The sequence below is a fragment of the Mesocricetus auratus genome, unplaced genomic scaffold (genome assembly GCF_017639785.1).
Source record: "Mesocricetus auratus isolate SY011 unplaced genomic scaffold, BCM_Maur_2.0 Super-Scaffold_15014, whole genome shotgun sequence".
In the NCBI taxonomy this organism is placed as follows: domain Eukaryota; kingdom Metazoa; phylum Chordata; class Mammalia; order Rodentia; family Cricetidae; genus Mesocricetus; species Mesocricetus auratus.
Window position 1 is genome coordinate 13,668,069 of NW_024429186.1, and position 19,094 is coordinate 13,687,162.

At 51.0% G+C, this 19,094-nt stretch overlaps 1 protein-coding gene across 2 annotated transcripts in view; it reads right to left on the reverse strand.

Annotated features, from left to right (window-relative positions):
• Positions 1–18,511, reverse strand: part of Bdkrb2 (bradykinin receptor B2) — a 29,394-nt gene extending 10,883 nt beyond the window's left edge. Inside the window, exons 1-2 of one of the 2 annotated variants that reach the window (XM_040742543.1) lie at positions 18,275–18,511; positions 4,245–4,386 (exon numbers count right to left, since the gene is read on the reverse strand). The gene's annotated coding sequence lies outside the window, so the exon portion shown is untranslated. The remainder of the gene's footprint in view (positions 1–4,244; positions 4,387–18,274) is intronic. The other variant, XM_040742542.1, reaches the window with a different exon arrangement.
• Between the last annotated feature and the right edge of the window lie 583 nt (positions 18,512–19,094).

Below are 19,094 nucleotides of genomic sequence, written 5' to 3' on the forward strand. Positions count from 1 at the left end.
GTGTGTGTGTGTTCAGGGAGTGACCCTTCCACCTAGACTGCTCTCCTGCTCACAACCCAGGTTTTGACCCTGAGTTTATACTGGATGGACACTGATTTCTCAGGTGCAGAAGGAGACACCCAACCTGTTGATCCCTTTGAGACCATGTTCTGTCTGTGTTCCATGGGGTGGCGCTCCCTTACTTCAGCATCTCAACAAAAACTGTGTGTGCACACGTGTGTGCATGTGTACCCGTGTGTATCTCTTTGTGCAAAGTGCACACGTGTGCCCACTCCCTATGTTTATTCTCAGGGGAGGTCCCTGCCTCTCTGATCTTCCCGATCGCTACATTGCCAGGTCTCAACCTCTTGAACATCAGTTGAGCCAGTAAGTAAACCCCCTCACAACACAGAGGCCAGAGCTAGGAAGGACCAGGTCTCCTGAGTCCCTTTCCTGACTCCTCCCAGTATATAAATTTCCCCTAGTGCCTGCTTTGCATGGTTACTGCGTCAGGATGCTGTTTATAGACCATCACTAGGTAAACCTCCGGCCAAGGCACAAATGTGGAGAGGGGAAGGGGGAGGGTACCTCATAGCCTGCATCAGTCCTAACAGCAAAGTGCAGCCCTGGGCAGGGTTTCCAGGGAGCCCTTTCCCTTAAAGGAAGAAAACAGCAGCTGCCTGCAGGGGTAGGGTGGGAGATAGGCAGTGGGCAGCCACCTTGCAGGGGTGGGTGGGGGCTGGACAGTGAGTGGACAGCCTCCTGCAGGGGTGGGGGGGTGGATAGTGGGCTTTCCAGTCTCAGAACCCCTAAAGAGTCAACTCAGAGAGCCAGATCCAAAACCAGACATGAGCATGTGGGCCCTCCTAGCATCTGGATACTTTCTGGCTTTGCAATGTTTTGGAAATATTACTAAAGGACAGAGGGAGTCTTGAGAAGCAGAGCGCCTTGCAGCAGGGAGGGGGTGGGGGTGGGGAAAGGTGAGCTTGCTTGAGTGCCTGCCTCAGACCTCAGAGGGCTAATGTAATTCTTTGTCTTTTCTTGATCACCGTGGCTAGGCGATCCCGTTTAGAATGTTATTTTCCTTCCCCACACCAAATTTCAGTTTTGACAGATACGCGGTGAAATCCGACCACTCTTACCCCTTGAAATAAAAATCCCATCTACACCGTCAGCCCTCTCAAGGGTCTGCCCCCGTGCTGCTCCACAGGTCTTATAGCGACACCTTTGAAATCATGCACTGTTTTTTAAGCCATTCCTCTGCTCCAGTTCCCTTTGGTGAACGGGATCTTTACCGTTCCAGCCTCTTAATTCAGTCCTGGCTCCCAGACACTTCTTAGGCTCCTAGCTGTGCCTGAAGCCACACACCTCTGCCTGAAGCCCCGAACTCTATGCCCTCTGCCTGCTGCCCACACTCTGCTGTCCTGCCTTTTGCCTCCTGGCCACACCTCTCTGCCTGTTCCTGGCACACCCACTACCCGGACTACCCGGTTGCTGCCTCTACCTCCCATGCAGACTTCTTCAAGTGCTTTGGCATGGTCATCCCTATGTTCCCGGTCATATCCCCTGTCCCCTAATGCTGGCCTGTGTATTATGGTGGTGGCTTCCTGTAGAGATTAAAATCCATATGCTCTGACTTTCCACAAGGGAGACATCCACTAGGCATGTCCAACCCACAGCTTTTGTTCCATGTGTATCTCTGGATACCCGTGGATGTGATGTGACACACTTGTAGATGACAGTGACATGCTGAAGTGTTGAAGGGCTGGATAAACCTGTGCCTTGGATCATCTGAGTGGACTTGATCTCACCAGAAGCAGGATATTTAGAGCAGGTTCCAGATTCACGGAAGATGAAGAAACACCACTTAGGGTTGGCAGCTTCGGTCCAGGTCCACGACTCCCACATGAGAACGTTTGAGTGGTGTAGTCTCTCTGTCCTGCCGAGCTATTTATTCTAATTACCATGTGGTTCCTCTCACTTCCTCTGCCAAGCGCCTGACCCATGCCAGGCACTCTGTCAGTGTTGGCTAGTTGACAGGCAGTGGACAGGTGATGCGCACTTGCCCTTTACTCCAAAGCAGATTATCTTTGCAGAACAGAGGCAAAAGGCATTCCTACCCCAGATAAAAACGCAGAGGCACTGAAGCCATCTCAAGTAGTTCAAGCTCACACCCAATCAGTGGCAAGCTTCAAACCCAGGGCTGAGCAAGTTCTGAAAGCTAAAACTTTCTCTGGCCCTAGAGAGGCTCTTACCCAGTCTCCTAGTGCAGGACGCATCCGAGGAAGAGCCAAGAGATGGGTGAGCTCACAGCCTAACTGTCTATGGGGGAAGCTGTACCTTGCTTCTCCATACAGAAGATGGTACATGTGACTGCCCAGGACCTCTCTGACACGCTCTGCTAAGACTCAGACTCTGATGGAGACTTCTAGGGGACCTTCAGTGTAGGAAAGAAGCCTCCAACCTGTCCCTGATGATATCTAACCCCTCTGATGATGATAATATGGGGTTCTTGCCTTTGTCTCTGTCTTACCACCTATTTTTAAAATGGGGCTTGAGCAGAGTTTGACAGTGAAGCTAAGAAGAGTGGCCACTGTGTGTGTGTGCTTGTTCATTACATGTGTGTGTAGTGTGTGTGTGTCTGTATGTAGTATGTATGTAACTAGTATGTGTATATATGTGTACATAGTGTGTATATGTATACTGTGTTGTGTGTATATATAGTGTGTATGTACACATTGTGTGTGTGTATTTATATATATATAGGGAGAGTATGTATATATATATAGTGTGTGTATATGTGTGTGTATGTGTGTGTATGTGTTGGTGCACGCACTAGTGTTCTTGTGTGTGCATGTTCCAGTGAAGGCTGAGTACTAGCTGGATGTTCTCTGGGAGAATACCAAGTTGTATTATGAACCTCTCTGTCACTGTCATGTGTGCTCGGGAATGTGACCGAACAGGGCCAGGTACCAAAAGCTGTCCCAGGGACTTCATCCCGACCCACAGCCAATCCAAGGCCAGCTCCAACTCTCATTAGCTGTAGATAATGTTGGGTAAGCAGCTTCAGTTTCTGTAGCTGCTAGGCTGGGATGCTAATGCCATCCCCTTGGGGAGGTTGTGGGGCTGCTAACAATTGCAAGACACACTTGAACTGCTCCAGGCAGACAGTATTTCCTTTCTGCTAACAGCAGGCTTCAGAAAGCAGTTCTATTAGAACTATGAGCCCTGGCCAGAGGAGAAAATTTCTCTGTTCCTTCTCTCTAGCAGGGGAGGAAATAGAGTCTCCCTCACTTTCCCTACTAACCTGGGCACATCAGCCTGGAACTGGAACCCAGACTCCCTGCCTAAGTCTGGAGTAGCCAGAGGCCCTCTGGGGTTGGACCAGGGTGGGTCACCCCACCCCAATGTTCCTTCAGGTGTCCTGGTAACTGAAGGCCCAAGCTTGATGAAGACCGGAAGTATTTGCATGGTAAGGGTTCCGAAGTGGCATTTCAGAAGAGAACTTGAGGCCCAGAGGGGGAACATATTCTCCAGGACACACCCAGTTAGCTGAACTTCACCTTGAATCCAGACCTCGAGATCCCACCCCCAGCCCCTCATTCTTTTTATTGCCTCTTGGCTGCCCCATTCTGAGGTGGAAGGCCAAGACGTGTGTGTCCAGTGTCAAAACCAGAGCGGTTTTCCTCCTCACCCCATACTGTGGACACGCACGGGATGTTCAGAGTACACACCTTCTGTGAAGGTAAAGGGTACGGACACAGTCTTCCCACGGCCCTGAATGCCCCAGGTTTCCTGTCCTGAGCATTGACATAATCGCGGCTAACAGGCAATATAAATCTTTTCCAGAGAACAAAACCAAAAACCACGCTGGAGAGGAAGGCTGGGTGCACGTCCAGACAGGAACACAAGCTCCCGTGCAGCGCAATTCCCCAGGGTGGCGGACAAGGTAGAAAGCACGTGTGTCTGCAGGATAGCCATGACTCTGCAGCCTCCCCAGCTGCCCCCTGGGGGGGCCTGAGGTAGCATCCATTGTCTAGAGCTCTTGAGAGAGGATGGTGGGCCACTGACTTCCGCCAGGGTGGCCACGCTGCCAAGTGAGTGCCGTGACCAGCTTGCCATCCAGCTAGGTTTGCCAAGCAAGAGGGAAGAAGGTGCCAGCCACAGACAGAACAATCCTGTGTCACGAATCAGTTTTGGCAAACAGGAGGGGAAGATCCCATTGTGTTTGGGACAGGAGGAATTGTCCCTGCCCATGTACATACTGTGACATCCAGGGTCAAGAGCTTCCCAGGCCGTGCTTTTAGGCTGTGAAGGGACTTAAACCTTGGTCCTTTCACTTCCCGGGATGGCCTTCCTCTATCCGGATGTCTTTTCTTGTTATGTTTGCCATGCTCAAGGTGATGTCTGTGATGAAGACACGGGGCCAGGACAAAAAGAATTAAGACACCCAGCAACAGCCTCGAACCACCTTTCGGAAGTCTTAACTGAGGGTCGCCTCCTCTGAGAAGCCTTCCCTGATTTCTCTGCCAACAGACAATCCTCCCTGTCTGTCTGGGACATCAGAGCCAAAAAATGGAGGAGGTTGGTCTGGTGTTGAGTCCCGGAGACCAGGTGTGTCTCTGGGTAAATGCCTGGTGTCTGTGGACCTTCTTTTCCTCATCAGGAGACACAGGTTATAGGTGACTCTGGAGATGTCCCGGGGTTGGGGGGTGGGGGTTGGGGGGGAGAAAGCAGTGATCTCTCTGTCCCAAGAAGCATGTAAGCAGAGGCCATGGGATCTGCTCACCGAGTTTTCAGAGACACAACCTCTCCCTCCTCGGCACCCAAGGTGGACTGAGCCTGTCTGAGTCAGCTCCCTTCACTGGGCGTGGCAGAGGTGCGGACTCCCCGTCTCCTGGCCTCCCTGCCAGGCTCTCCCCAGCCTCCGAGGACCGGCCTGCTCAAAGCCCTGCCAAAGGTGGCACATCCCCTTAGTCACATGACCTCTGTGGGCTGGAAGGGGAGCCCCTTAAAAGAGGGAGTCACCTTCAGAATTCCGGCACCCTGGGCTCAGCCAGCTTTTCCTGGAAAGTGTGGGAGGGGAGCAGGGTTCTGCATGCTGCAGAGCAGGGGGCCCAGAGAGCAGCAGGGGAGACTGGGTCAGCCCCGTCCCGGAAGCTGTGTCTCATCAGGCTCTGGAGCAACACGTGTCTTGATTCTGTCTGGACAACCTAGGCAAATGACTCCCCTTCTTGGTGCAATGGGCTGACCTCGCTGTAAAAGCAAGGCGCTCGCTGTAAAGACTGGCGAATGTAACCCTGAGGGCCGCACATGGTCGTAGATATTCTTTCCATGTTTCTGACCACACGACAGGTAAACCTCTGCGTGTAGGCACGATTCCTATCAGCCTGTTTGACAGACAGGCAAACCGAGGCACAGCTAGCAGATTAGAGTTGAGATTTAAACCCCGGCAGTCTGGGCTGGAACCCAGGTTGTGGAAACTTTGAACTGATTCATAAAAGACCAGCTCTAAGACACATCTTGACGGTCCCTAGGCTTTAATGGTTTCCAGATCTCAGCAAGTCCTGCTTCTATACAGCCCGGAGCTCCGCCCCTCTTGTAGTTTGCAAATCCTGAGCAGCTGTCACTATCTCAGTCTGGGCCTGATGCTGATCTGTTTTACAGTGTGTTTGCAAATATGTGGACATGTATCGGCTTTTTTTTTTTTGAAAAGTTAAGAATTCCTTGATTTTTATTCCCAGGACCACGATTTACAGGGCAATATACCTGATGTAATGAAAAGAAAAAGAAAAAGCTATAATAGATAGAAGACCTCAGGAATGTACATCTAATTGACGTTACATTGCATGAATCAGTAGCTGCGTCTTTGGCAAGCTGTGATTAGACAGCCCAAGAAGGGCTTCCTGTTTAGGGACTATGGATTGTCACTCCATCTGCGGCAGACTGTACAGTTCCTCTTGCATTTGGGACCACTGTCACGGAGTAACCTGCAGCTTTCTTGACAACTCCTCGCTCTCCGGCCAAGAACTGTAGCCCTTTTCTGCTGCTTTTAAAACCCTCTGCTACCATATCCACCACTCCCATCACAGACCCACAGCCACCACCATGGGCACCGCCCGAGCCAAAATCATTAGTTCCCACCACCCCCACAGTTACCGCCACCACCAGTTCCTCCTTCACTGGACCCGCCATAGATAGCTTCTTCCTTCACCACCATAACCACCACCCTGGTTTCCATATCCCGGTCCACCACCACCACAGCCTCCTCTACCACTGTGTCCAGGGCACCACCGTAGCTGCCGCCATCACCTCCAAATCCATTCTGTCCGCCAACACCACCTCCACCACCACAGATTCCTTTCCCATCAAAGATTCCACCATGACCAAAATTACCCCTATGACCTCCAAGGTTTCCTCCACAACCCAAAAAATTGCCAGACCCACCTCCCTCACCTCTTTGGGATCCAGCAGGCTGCACCTCTTGTTTAGAAAGGGCTTTTCACTAGGTGATGGCACCCGACTTTAATCCCAGCATTCGGGAGGAAGAGGCAGGTGGATCTCTTAGTTCAAGGCCAGCCTGCTCTACAAAGCGAGTTCCAGGACAGCCACGAAACCATGTCTCAAAAAACCAGGAGAGAGAGAGAGAGAGAGAGAGAGAGAGAGAGAGAGAGAGAGAGACAGAGACAGAGACAGAGACAGAGACAGAGACAGAGAGACAGACAGAGAGAGACAGAGAGAGACAGAGAGAGAGAGGGGGGAGGGAGGGAGAGAGGGAGGGAGAGAGGAAGGAGGAGAAAAGCAAGGACCTTTCTCATTTCACAATTGTGCCCACTGACAGCGCAGGATCTCTGAACAACAATTTTATCTACTATGTCATGATCATCAACAGTTACAAAAGCAAATTCTCCTTTCCCTCTCTATTTGTCTTCCATAACCTCTGCGGTTTCAATCTTGCCGTAATTTTCAAAGTAGTCCCTCAGATTCTGTTCTTCTGTGTCTTCTTAATGCTTGTGTGATGGCTTTCTGTGACAGAGTTTCTCTCTGTAACAGCCCTGGCTTGTCCTGGAACTCACTTTGCAGACCAGGCTGACCTCAAACTCACTGAGATCCACCTGCCTTCGCCTCCCAAGGGCTGGGATCAAAGGCACATGCCACCACCACCCGGCTAGGATGGCTATTCTTGGTTGTCAACTTGACTGCATCTGGAATGGGCTATCATCCAAAATGGAGGACACAGCAGTAAGGTATTTCTGCTGCTCCTGAATTAGGAAGACACACACCTTAATCGGGATCTTGAGGTGGGAAGACACACCTTCAATCTGGGCCACGCTTTCTGCTGGAAGCCTATGTAAGGACGTGGAAGACGGAAGCTTTTGTGCTCTGCCTGCTTGTTCTCACATTGCTAGCAAGTCCACTCCTTCACTGGCATTAGAGGCTACTTCTTCAGGATTCCAGCATATACAGAAGACCAACTGAGACATCCAGCCTCGTGGACTGAGAAACTGCTGGGTTCTTGGACTTTCTGTTCACAGGCAGCCATTGTTGGATTCATTGTAATAACTCCCATATATATAATCATTCTATAAATTGTTAATCTAGAGAGCCCTGCCTGATACAACCACCAACAAGAATTTTCTTTACTGTTAAGTGGGTGCCAGGCTTTACAGAATCCTTTCTAGAAATGGCTTGCTTGGTTCCACCACATGCCCATCAATCAACCTTGTGTGGCTGAAAACACATGACAGTATCCACCTACTTCAACACAAGAGTAGGTCACAACCAGAGACCCTGGAATGTTTTGTTTGGAGGTCTCTCATTAGCACAGTCTTTAAGTGTGCCCCACTTCTCAAAAGGTTCTCTTAAGTCAGTGGTTCTCAACCCTGTTTAATGTTACAACCTTTTAATAGGGTTCCTCTTATTGTGGTGACCCCCAACCATAAAACTATTTTCCTTTTTGCTTCATAACTATAATTCTGTCCTTAGAGACTCCTCTAATGCTCTGTCTGTCTGTTGATCTGTGTGTGTGTGTGTGTGTGTGTGTGTGTGTGTGTGTGTGTGTGTGTAGACCAGAGGACAACTTCAGCTACTTTCTTTAGGTACCATCTATCTTCTTTCCTGGGCCTGTCTCCCACTGATCTCTAATCTTGGTAGGCTAGGCTGGCCAGCCAGTGCCCCACCACACCTGGATTTTTCTTTTTTAGGTTTGCTTATTTATTTATTTATTTGCATGGGTGTCTGCCTCCATGTATATCTGTGTACCACCATGTGCACGCAGTGACTGTGGAGGCCAGAAGAGGGCATCAAATTCCCTAGGAACTGGAGTTACAGGCTGTTGCTAGCCTCCATGTGGGTGCTGCGAACTGAACCCATGTCCTCTGAAAGAGCAACCTGGGCTTTTAATCTCTCAAGCTGGCATCTGGATTCTATTAAGGTAGGTTCTGGGGATGGAACTCAGGTCCTTACGCTTAAGCAGGAAGCCCCTTACCTAATCTGAGCCACCTGCTTATCGGGCTACCTTCTTGTCACCATTATCTGTTACATAAACACCCCATCCCCAGTCTACAACCGGCTTGCCTGGCTTGTAACATAGCTGGCTGGAGGGCATTTGCCCCAGGGCTGGGAAGGCTCAGCCAGGAACTGATCCTGCATGAGTGCCAACACAATGCCACAACATGGATGGAAAAATCCTGTCTGAGCTGGGCTTGAGCAGGGCCTCTGACATGCACTGGCTTGCTGACTTCTCCAGTCCTTCACATTCTGGAGCCGGAAATAAACCCTCCCAGATTCCCTGGCTAGCTCATTGCCTCTTTGACCTGCTGGAACCCATCCCTACTCCAAAGCCTGCCCTGGGGAAGCTGGGTCATGGTTGTTTCTTCACTTAATGGTGGATCTCTAAGTACTCTGAACCTGATGGGTGAACAGGGCAGGCTGTTATAGGAGCTCAATCAGTTTTTAGAATTGCGGTTAAGTTCGTTCCTACTGAGGCACCATCTGCCCATCTGCAAGGGTCCATTCTTGATCGTCCATCCCTGCAGGGACCTTCAGAGCCATGACAATGTAAAAATAGCCTGGTCTTCATGTGGCATGTCACAGACCAAGGGAGGCAGTGATAGGCGGCATCGTCGATGTCTTTTTTGAATGGGGTGAGGCAGGAGGAGAGGGTAGAATAATGACTTCCAACTTTGCCTCCGGAAAATTAGATTTTGGCATAATTTAGTGAACAAATTGCAAACCTTTGAAACAAACAAACAAAAAAGCCCTTTCTTTTGGGTGCTGTTTCTACAAAGAATAAAAGGGCAGGAAGTGCTTCACGCAGGAACATGCTCGTCCTCTTTTAACAGAGGGCCTTAGGGGACAGCCTGGCACTGGCTACACGCTATTCCTCGCATGATGCAATGGCGCTAAAGGATGCTTCTCAGGGCTTGCCAAAGTGAGATGCCACTTCTGAAATCTTGTCAACGTTGTAAAACTCTGGGCACTAAATTGTATGCACAGCACAGATGATATGTGCTGGAGGGTATGCTGCTGAGGACTGGCAGGGATGCCTTTAGCCGCAGGATCACCATTTGCTTTGGGGCTTTCTTTACTCTTTGTAGAGTTTGCTTTTAAAATGAAGACCATCTATGGGGCTAGGGAGAGGCCTCAGATCCTTAGCAGCCACAATTAAAGCTGCGCACAGCACTGTACGCCTGTAACCTCAATGGTGGGGAAGGGCAGAGAAGGACAGCTCCCGGGAGCCTGCTGGCGGCTCAGTCCAGCTGAAAGTCGGGTCACAGATTCAGTAAGGGAGTCTGTCTCAAAAATAAAGTAGGGAGCGATAAAGGAAGGCATCAACATTGACTTCTGACTTCCACACGGGCATGCACAGGCCAGTGCATCCGCCAACACACACACACACACACACACACACACACACACACCTAGTACTTTTGCAATAATGACAAGCCGTGGGTTTTCTCCTTAAAAAAACAAAAAAGAAAATAGAGAGTGAATTATGGTTAGTTTGTATAAGAAAGATAAGCACAACCAGGCCTTGCTTATGTAGGAGCTGACAAATTAATGCACTGGCATGTTTTTGTTTAACGTGAAATGTAAACTGTTTCTCCCATGATCCTCTGGTCGCCTAACTACCATTCTGTATAGGTGAATCAGAGGGCTCTGGTAACCTGGGAAGGGCCATATTAGGGACCTCAGAAGTGACTCTGGGACCATCAAGGCCCCTATCATGGGACAAAGCCTTCCCGTGACCACAAAATCCAGCCTACTTCCTTGATTCTGCGGTGACAGCCCAACGAAACCCCAGGAGATGCGCAGAAGTGAGTCCTTCCACAGTGTTCTCATGGGCTGGGTCATCTGTGGGTGACCTTATCGCCACAGTGAACCCTTTGAGCACTTCCCACAGGAGCGTGCCTCCCCGTTTCCTTCCTTCACGGAGAACCGTTCCTCATCTTCTGGGCTTGGATGTGGTCTGAGTCTGCCCTCCCAAAGGGGCCTGTGTTGGAGACTTGCTCCCCAAGGTGGCGGTATTGGCTGCCCCTGTCATTCACCAGAATATGACAGAAAAGGGGAGGGGCTTCAAGGGACAACTTGCAGCAACACAAACTGTAAGTTAAAGTTAAACTCTTCTTTCTCCCTCCTGTCCTCCCCCTGCCACCGTCTCTCTCCCCCTTCCCTGCCTCAGCCTCCCTAGTGCTGGGATTCCAGATGTGCCCCACCACATCCAGCGGGAAATCCCTAAAGTTACCTGCCTAAGGTACTTTGTAATAGTGGGGGAACTGGATGGGTCCAGACCCACAGCCCATCTCTCTCCCGTGTACAGACTCTCCTCTGCCGGAGTCTGATGTGTGCACGCCTGGACTGTGGTACTCTTCTTGCCGCTTAGGAACCTCAGCTACTCCCAGCTTCCAATCTAATGTTTACCTATCCTCTTTCTCTTTGCAATGCAAAAGAATGTGTTCAGAGCCCGGTAGGGATGCTGTCCTTTAAGCAGTTCTCCGTTCATGTGGGGTGGGGAGTGGGGGGAGTCAGTTTCCATTCTTTTCTTAGTTATTTGGGAGATCTGGATCTCACCATACTCGGAGTTTGAGGGGACTCCCCCTTTACTGTCTCCCTAAGCCACCCAAACTCTGGTACTCCAGGAGCATGTACTAACTGAATACAGACTGGCATGATGGAGTCATGTTAATTGACATTCAAATCCCAGCCCTGCCACTTGCCTACGCTGTGATCAGCTTGCTGAGCCTGAATTCCCACCTGCAGTGCAAGGAGCTTTAGTGTTGGTGTGAGGGCTGAGGGTGCCGCGGGGACCTGGCATGTTCATCCCTGTCACTCATCAGTGCTAGCTCCTGTACTTGACTAGGGCATCACAGTTGCTGTCACTTTCCCTGGTCCAAGGGTGCTTCTGGGCAGCCAGGGGCCCAGATGTCTTTACTTCCATTCTCTTAGTCTTAGCCACCAAAGGGACTCTGGGAAAGAATTCCCTAGGCCACAGGCCAGAAAAGACTCTTGGCTGATGCTTATCTTCATACTGAATGCATGCCCTGCGCTGGGAAGTTCTAGGGCCCAGAGAGGGAGACCACAGGCAAGGCGCTTGCTCCAAGTCTAGGTGGCTCTGGGATCCCTCTCACTATGGAGAAGTCCCTAGCTTAGGACTCAGGGTCCTGCTATTCTCACCTGCCTGCACTTCCCCAAGACCCCAGTAGCCTTATCAGTTCCTACATCCATATCTCTGCCTGTCTGTCTGGGGGGGCCAGGTGACATGACAAGAGTCAGGTCATGCTCAAATGCTCTTTTAGCCACTGTGTCCTCTTCACAGACTATTGGGGACATATTACCTTTAGAGCAGGTTTATCAGAAGAGGTATCATGAAAGGTTTGGGTGGCAATGGTCCCCCAGGGCCAGGATAGTGCTCACACATACTTGCATCAGCACTGGGCAATCTACCTGGCCATTTCCAGCCCACACCATGTCCTTTTCCCTATTTAGGTATACTCTTTGCTTCATAATTTAGGTATACTCTCTGCTTCATAAGGTACGGGCCTTGAACTTGAAGCCTACACAAAATCTCCCATTAGGCCCTGGCTTCTCTAGGCACAGGCCTCTGATCTGGGAGAATCCAGAACAAACTTAACTGGTTTAAGAATAAGGAATAAACCAATTTCTCAAATCCTGGGCACAGAGCAGGCAGGCTCACACATAGGGTTCTAGCCACCCAACAGTGGTCCTCACCCTGAACCATACAGATGAGAGAGAGCAGAGAAGTCATGGGCAGAGCTTACCCGCAGACTGTTGGACAAGACCGATTGTTCCTGATTCCCAAACATTAGTCCATTATTCTTAATGCCAGTAGCTAAATAATTGGCACAGCTGTGAGCCTAGGTTGTGGGCAGAGAAACTCCAGAAAAGAACTGAGCTAGAAGCAGGTGACATGCAGGCAGGAGCTCTGGAGTGAGGGAGGCGCCTTCTCCCCATCAGCTTGCCTTTCTGGAGTTGAGGAGCCTTCTGTCTGAGTCACAGACTTTTTGGCCACAATATGGTGACCTCCTGGGGGCCAGCTGCATAGGAACCTCTCTCGGGAGCTGGTGGAGACCCCTAACCGGGCAACTCTTACCTCCCTAGTGTAGTCTTAATAAGGCTGGGGCACTGTTGAGCCCAATTTTGCCTACAGTCTGAACACACTCATGCACACCACACACGTGTGCATATGTGGGTACACACAATTCCTCCCTCCCTCCTTCCCCACCCCGCTCATCCCCTTTCAACTTTAGTTGAAATAACATGAGATTTTAGTCCCTTGCAGTTACAAACTGTTTATCTTTTCTAAGCAACTATTCCAAACATTTATTAGGCGTCACAGTCAAGTTCCAACCAACTTCATAACTTGGACTTTAATTGGAAGGCTCCATGGATCGTAATCAACATTTCTATAATGTTGATTTCCAATTTGGCTGGAAAACTTAACCAAGAAGTTTCTCCCCGCCGCCCCCAGGAAAACAGATACATCCTTGGGATCTGCGGCTGTGTGAGCAGAGGCTGTCTCAGGGACCCCCATGCATCTGAGTCTACTTTTAGTAGAAGTTGTTTCAAAAAAATCCTCCCCAGTTCCAGGGCTCAACACAGAGTCAAGCACCACATAGTAGGTGTTCAGTAAACACATTTTCTTACATAGTTCCAGCAGGACTCTGAAGATCCAAGGCCGGTTTGTTCTGCTACCCTCAAGCCCTATCTTGATCTCCTTGTCCTGCTGTGTTGGCTCCTGGATACAGGCATAGGTGTGTGATCCCCCCCCCCCGCCCATCCCACCTTTTCAGACCTTGTTATACCTATCAGGGTATAAGTAAACCCAGGCTGCTGGTACAGAACTCACAAGGTCGCCCAGGATGGCCCCACACTTAGGGTAATCCTCCTGCCTCGGCTTTCTGCAGGCAGGTGTCAGCCACCATGAAGCTTGTCTTCTTATTTATGTTCCTGTTTGCTTTGCTTCTAAGCTTTAAATTTTTATTTCTATTTCTGCAAAGGGACCTAAGTGCCCGTGAGAACTTCAAAGAGTACAGAAGAAAGCAGGGTGACCCTCAGCCTCCCTCCCGGCGTGATCCAGCCCTGTTAGGCCCTCCATGAAGGCCTGGAGACTGCTGTTATGGAGATTCCATCAGACAACAGATTGCATTGGGGCCGCTTGGCCCCATGGGCATGGTCTTCTCTGGGTACGTGACTGATAAGAACTGAAGGAGAGGGTCAAGCTCGCTGCTCTCTCTGGGGCGGTGGTGTGGGAGCTGGCAGAGCTAAGGCTTGGAGTTCCCCTTGGCCCTTTGGGAATGAGGATAGACGCCGTGTCGCAGTGGTGGAGAGCTGCTTCCCCAGCGGGATAGGGGCAATAGCTGGTGACGAGACCCGGATTCTTCCTTCTGTCTTGCAATCCTTGTGCACAGATTTGAGATTTAAAAAAAAAAGGCAAAACAATCCCCAGTTTTCCCTCATTAGGCTGTCTCTTGGCATCCATCCCTTCTCTTTCCAGACGCTGCCTGGCTTTCATGGGAGATGCCCATGTCCGTGTGTAAGGACACGCACAGACACTCCCAGGTACACTGTCCGCACCTCTGCACGCATCAGTTGGGCAACTCACCCATCTCCGTTTGCTCTCGATTGCTGTGAGAAAGATCATGACCAAAAGCAGCCCGGGGAGAGAAGGCTTTATTTGGCTTATGTATCCTGGAACAGTCCATGGAGGAACACAGTTCCAAAGCAGGAACTCAAGGTAGGAACTTGGAGGCAGGAACCGAAGCAGGGACCATGAAGGAGAGCTGCTGACTGGCTCGCTCAATTTGCTTTCTTTTTTCTTTTTCTTTCTTTTTTCTTTTCTTTTCTTTTTTTTTTTTTGAGACAGGGTTTCTCTGTGTAGTTTTGGAGGCTGTCCTGGAACAAGCTCTTGTAGACCAGGCTGGCCTCAAACTCACAGAGATCCGCCTGCCTCTGCCTCCCGAGTGCTGGGATTAAAGGCGTGCACCACCAACGCCCGGCTTCAATTTGCTTTCTTTTACAACCCAGGACCACCTGCCCAGTGACAACACCGACCACAGTGGGCTGGTCCTTCCACACCAATTATTAATTAACAAAATGCTCCACAGGCTTGCCTGCAGGCCAATCTTTTGGAAGCATTTTCTTAATTAAGGTTCCCTCTTTTTAGATAACTCTAGCTTGTATCAAGTTGACAGAAAAACTAACCACCACACCACCTCATTTTTTGAGGTGCTAGAAAAGGAATCCGGGACCTCACCCATACCAGGCAAGTGCTATGAGGTACACCCCGACCCTTATTTTTTGAAAAAAAAAATTGAGATACGAGTGCTTCTTCATGGAATGCATTGCAGTGACTGATCGTATGCATCCTGTACATAGTAATCAAATCGGAGCAATGGCCATGCATCTCTCAAGCTGACATTGTTGGTGTGGGGCCCTCACTCCAGTATCACTTTACAATTTACTTTTGTTGGGTTTGTTACGGCAGAAGCCAGCAGTCTCGAGTCGCTGGCTGTGCTTTGGTGGCGTTACTGTCTGTGTCTTCCCCTCGCCCTCTTTGTGACTGGCCTCCCAATGGCACTGCTGTGGGAGAGTAGGACTGTCCCTTCACACCAGACTCTCAGGGGGGTTCCAGTTTGAATTTTAAGACAGTTTCTGATTCTATTTATAGCTTAAGGAGCCAAGGCTCAGAGAGCTAAGTTGCTTGCTCTAGGCCATGTGGTTGGGGAAGGAGGGATTCAATTCTAGCTTAGCTTCAGAAGAAGGGGTAAGAGAGAGGGAGGAGAAGAGAGGAGAGGAGAGGACTGGAGAGGACAGGACAGGAGAGTGGAGGGGAGGGGAGAGTCGCAGGGAGGGGAGGGGAGGGGTCTCAACCACGAGGGTATAGGCATCCATCTAGTCTGTGCTCTAAGTGGCTTTGCAGGGCTCCTCTGAAACAGGAACTATTGTCCCCGCCACAGGCGAACAAGCAGAGACTGAGAAAGTCTCCCTCAGTAAGTGACACCACCAAGACTTGGAAGCCAGGTCTTTTATATTCCACCTCACTCTGCCCTCTGACAATGTGGGGGGTTATGGGACCCCACAGTTTTCTGGCCTCCGGAGTCTCAGAGACCCCACCTTGGTGATGGAATCAGGGAAAGATGGATTCTCCGGTTTGCTCTGGAGTGTATCCCTGAGTGTGTGTTTGGGGTGTAGGCACCCCAGAAAACCAGGAGGGCTCCACATTGAACTCTTTTCTTAGAGGGCAGATGAAGGACTGTAGACATTCCACCTACAGAGAGGCCAAGGAGAGCTGACCAGCGCAGACCCTCACGACAGTCAACGGAGCCCTGGCTCTGGGGAAGCTGGTTACCTCCTCTTGAGGAGGGGATTGCTAGTCTTGCAGCCCTCCTGAGATGGACCAGGTCATGGGCAATGGCCAGTTCTCTGGTCCAGGCAACAGACACACAAAATAGCTTACAGGCGGGGATTCGCGAATCAAGAAGCCGATGTTAGAAGTAGTCGCTCAGGGACTTGGGTGTCAGTGGAGTCTAGCCCTGTTTACTTGTGATCCTTGGTTTGTTTTTTGTTGTTGTTTGTCGTCATTACTCTGGCCTTCCTCCAGACAGGGTTTCTCTGTGTGTAGCCCTGGCTGTCCTGGAACTCGCTCTGTAGACCAGGCTGGCCTCGAACTCACAGAGATCTGCCTGCCTCTGTCTCGAGTGTTGGGTTAAACGCGTGCGCCACCACTGCCTGTCTGGCCTTTGACTTCTTCAAGCAGCACACAAACCCACCTGATCTGTGAGCTTTTCCTAAGAACAGATGGGGGTTCACGGGACACTTAAGGGGGAAATACAGAGGGTTCCCATCTAATCCCTGCCCTGTCCTTCTTGTCCCTATATTGTAGCTTTCTCCAGAGTGTCCTAGGGAGGGGCTCACAGTGCCACCTTTCCCAACCAGCTCTTTTCACTTGGTAACAAGCCGGGTGCTCTCAGAGTCTACTCTGTGACCACTGTATATTCATTCATTCATTCAGTCTTTCATGTACTCAACAAACAGTGGTCCCGAGGAGCAGTTCTCCAGCAGAGAACTCTGCAGCCCATGAGTAGGCAGACATAGAGGTGCAGTTCTCATCTTCATTCTGGAAGGCCAGGCTCCCGGGCAATCTGCACAACTCTCCCTTGTCCCATGTGGTCCCTTCCTGACCACAGCCGCACAGCAGAGAGGGGCTGCCCTAATGCCACTCTCAGACACCCTGATTTTTTGTCCAGCCAATCACTGTGTTAGCAGAGGTCACGTGGTCCAGTTATTCTGGGCTTGGTATCTGATGGATTCCCTGTAGAGCAGGGTCCTCACACTGGCTCCAGTCAATCATTCCATCTTTCCCTTATTTAAAGGTGACAGAGCCTAAGTCCCATAGTTACGGAACTCCCTGGACTATGTACAAAGGACATTGGTGAGGTTGTTGCCTCCCCCAGACTCAGTTTCCCCATCGGTGCTGGGCGCCTTGAAGTGCAAAACTACAGCGGCCTTTCTAAATGCATCGAGAGCAGTGCATATTCAGAGTAGAACTGGCATGAGCTCCTAGGGTCCCCTGCCAGGCAAGCACACGTGCTTTTCCATTTTTAATATTTTCTCCAGCCTTCCTTTCCTGCCTGTTCCCACCCCTATCCGAGTGGAAGAAAAAAAAAAGCAAGGTTCCCGAGCCTCACAGTTGTGAGGTGTTCCCATCACCCTCGCTGCTGTTGGGGCACAGAGCAGGGTGGGGGAGGGGCACCAGACACAAAAGGGCCAGGACACCACACTTCTCTGACACTGGCACGGCACCACACCCTCACCCAGCCAGAGCCCCTGCTTCCTGTGACTGTTGGAGAGAGCCACAGGCAGCTTGTGACTCAGGAAGGCGCATTCTAACTGTCTAACCCATGAGCATCACCGCCACCACCCCACACAGGCCCCGGAGCTACCAAGCCAGCAATCTGAGTTGCAAACCACACACGTGGGATGTCCCCGGAGTACCACACTCCGGTCTCTGCAGTAAAAGGAGCCACTGAGTCTTCTCTGGGGCCCTGGCCCTGTGATACAAAACCTTAACCAACAACGGCACCCATGGGATGGAAGCAGCAGAGATGGGACTCAAACCCAGGGCAGCACACCCAGCTCACTCACAGCCACCACCTCGAAGAAGGACCAGGACGGGAGTGACACAGAGCCTTTGTGGATTAAAACTGCCACTGCTGCCACATATGGGCACATCAGCCAGTGGAGACAAAGTCTCTTTGCGGTCTTAACTTCTGCTCCGAGCAGCAGCCGAGCACACCTTACAGAGAAAGCAAGGCTCAGACATTGCAGAGTCTCCGGGCTCACGAGGGACCATTAGTGGCTCAGTGAGTAAAAAGTGAGATTCTCGCAACACCTGTCCTGCCGCTGCCTTGCGCTCACTGCTTCCTGCTTTAGCCCACGGAGTCCACACGGAGTCTATAAAACTCAAATCACCGGTCACTGGCGGCGGGTATGGGGGTTGCGGGGGACACTGGCGGCGGGTACGGGGATTGCGGGGGACACGGCGACACGGGGGAGATGAGCTGGGAACAACAGGGTGAATCCTCCTGTCTGTAAGTAACTGTAACCCTTCCTCCAGCCATTTGTCAGACCTAGGGGAGGAAGGGAGTGTTCCTTCAACTCCTCAGGACCGTAGAAAGTCTGGGAGCCTGGGACTGGTCCCAGCTTCTGGCCGGGATCTCTCTGTGCTGGGACATTTGTGCTCCCCTCGGACTAGCTCTTGCGGGACACTCACCTTTTCTGGAGCAAGCCGTGTCCGTGTTCCTGGGAGTCCCTCGGTCCAGGTCCAGTGACCGCCTGTCGTGCAGTCCCAATCGTTTTACCCATCTGAGAGCTGGCTGGAGTGGCACGGGGAACAGCTCATCTTTCAAGGGCTGGCCGGTGATGTCATCACTCTCCTGGGCACTCCTCCCTCCACCTCTAGCCCAGTTCAAGCTCCCCGCTCCCGGCTCAGCAGCAGCTCCCAGCTGTGATGTTTTTGGAACTCCCTAGCTGGAGGCCAAATTGGGAGGGCCACAGGTAGCCTTCCATTTGTGCCGACTGTGCCGGAGAGCCTGGAGAGGCAAATGTTTTCCCCTGCTGTTAGAATGGCCACGTGAAAGTCTGTGTTTAACATAACACTGTCTATCGTTACTGGGTCTCCTTCTGAGTTTTAGGTGCAAACAGTAGGCATTTACATAAAGGGTGTAAATAGAAGGTAGCCAGTTGGCCAGGGGAAAGTGTTTTGTTTTTGTTATGCACACCTCCCAAGGGTGCTGAGGCAGAAACTAGGATACATTTGAGAGACGGGATACACCGTCCGCCAAGTCCCTGGGTGAGCTGAGCCCGTACCCCTGCCAGACACTGAATTCCTTTGGGGCATTTAGAAGCAGTTTATTCCTTCACTTCCAAGCTCTCTAGCCATTTTCATTTCCTTTGAAGATCCGTTAAAGACCTACAGTGCTTTACTCTGCAGATCTGAGGAGCGGAGGAGGGTGCAGGGAAGCTCAGAGACTAGCCAAGAGTGAGCCTAAGGTTCCAGGAATCCACACAGAGCCCCAGCTGCTGTCCCCCTG